The 2,225-nt window shown below is 32.2% G+C and overlaps 1 protein-coding gene across 1 annotated transcript in view; it reads right to left on the bottom strand.

Moving 5' to 3' along the window:
* EPB41L5 (erythrocyte membrane protein band 4.1 like 5) overlaps positions 1-2,225 on the bottom strand; it is a 114,499-nt gene that overhangs the window by 43,633 nt on the left and 68,641 nt on the right. The gene's annotated exons all lie outside the window — the stretch shown is intronic.

The raw sequence follows: 2,225 nt of genomic DNA, 5'->3' as shown, positions 1-2,225 counted from the left end.
AAAAAAAAAATTAAATATATATATAATTAACCTAATTCAAGATGTTAAAATTAATTATGTCACATATAATTAGCCAAAGCACTGTAGGCTGAATGATGTAATCCTGAAGTTCTGTGCTGATGACCGCCTATGCGCCTATGATCAAAAGGATGGTGACTCAGTAAGCCGCTTCTGAAGAGTATTTCCCTAATCTAGGATTTGTTATCACTGACCTTTTATCCATAACAAAACACAGAGTCTAAGTAGGTTGGTGACTATTTCAGGTTGAGCTATTTATAAATCCCTTATAGCTTTGGAAACAACATATATATCCACCTAGAAAATATCAGTAAAAAGAACAAATGTTCACAAAATTTGATATAAACTCCAAAACTTACATGAGAACTTATATAAAACACACAACTTTGATTCTACTATTCAGCCTAACCTCTCTACTTTGGCCACCACCTCTCAAACCCAGCTTCTCTCATTAGGAATTTGCAAATGAATTATTTTATAACAAAGTTATCAAAGGAAAAAAAACATGATATGAATCTATACATCTAAATGTAATAGGATTAACTCAAATTCTAAGTATAGAAACGGCCACTTTCACTATAAACTGAAGATCTTACTCTTCAATCACAATCCTTCCATATTTTTAAAGTTAAGATTCTGCTAAGACATATAGAATCACTGTCTGACCTGCAGATTAAGAATAATTTTAAAGTGCAAACAGTCAAACTTTAAAAGACTTAAAAGACTTCCTAAAGCTTGTTATTCATTATGCCTTTTTGGTTTCTATTATAGAAATAGTAAGTTCTTCAATGATATACATATCCATGAAATCTTTCCTTGAGTGGCATGAATCAGAGGTTTTAGGTTTAAAATGTTATGATCCAAATTCCTTTCTCTTAAGAAAAAAGTCACCAAGGACAATACTTAGCAATTATAATTTGAGCTACCTAAAGTCTAAGACAACTATAAGGACCATACATTAGTTGACATTTTTAAGCATGCTACATGATGATGGCCTTATAGAGACAGGAAGGTGGATTAAGACAGACTTATTCATATTTAGAGGGTGTGCTAAATACTTTAAGCATCCATCCCTTTGTATGTTGTTATGATGAGCTTGGAAGAATGAAGCCTGCCTGTGGATCTCATTTTTTAAATAGTAATATTTAGTTCTACTTACTTATATCTTAATATAATTCAAGTTTAATTATATTTACGAACAAAAGTCCAGTATAAAAGCCCTCTGAAGCTTTTCTTTTGTCTAGCAGAGAAGAATTAAGGGATAAAAACCAACCTTTAGGTGAAGATGTGTTAAATGAGTTAGGTTGTTTATAATGAACTTTCATTATCTTGAAGCATTATAAATTCTAATATAAAATATACTCAAATTTCTATATATACAGTGTAAGAGTTTGGAAATTTTTCTAAAATCTGAAAAACTTCTTACAGAAGACAGAAGAAATATTTGTTTCCCTTACATCCCATCACAAATATATTTTTTTACATTATTATGCCTCTATGAATTAAACCAAAGAACTTAAACAATTACATTCTGAAGTTCAAAAAGGAGCAAAAATACATATCCATCTAAAAGAAGTATGGTTTTGACTTCAGAATTTTATTTTAAAGATTGTACAAGGCCAAATTATGAGATTATTGCAAACCTGGGTGATTTGTCGGGTGTATGAGATGAAAGAGAAAAAACAATAAAGTGCAAAGACATAAGTAAATACATTTTCCATTTTATAGAACCATTCAGTAGTAACATAACCATTTAGTTAACCATTGGTTAACCAGTTAACTATTCAAAAGTAATCATTCAGATTGCTCTTTCTACATGAATCACATTACTAATGTGATTTCTAGACCTTTCAGTAACTTAAAAATATTTGTGCACATTAAAAAGTAAAAATTACATTAATTAAAGTATCAGGCACTTAGGAGCCAGATGTTGCGGCATGCACCTATAGACTTAGCTACTCAGGAGGTTGAGATGGGAAGATCATTTGAGCCCAAGAGTGGGAGTCAAGCCTGGATAACAGAACAAAACCCAGTTTCTTTAAAAAGAAAAAAATATATATCTTAGGCATTTAACTGAAATTAAGACATGAGCCATGGCTCGGCGCCTGGGGCTCAAGTGGCTAAGGCGCCAGCCACATACACCTAAGGTGGCAGGTTCGAATCCAGCCCGGGCCTGCCAAACAACAATGACAGCTGCAACCAAAAAA

The sequence above is a fragment of the Otolemur garnettii genome, unplaced genomic scaffold (assembly GCF_000181295.1).
Source record: "Otolemur garnettii isolate 467f Iridium unplaced genomic scaffold, OtoGar3 scaffold00059, whole genome shotgun sequence".
Taxonomy (NCBI): Eukaryota; Metazoa; Chordata; class Mammalia; order Primates; family Galagidae; genus Otolemur; species Otolemur garnettii.
Note: the sequence above shows the minus strand (reverse complement) of the source record. Positions and strands in the feature narration are given on the sequence as shown.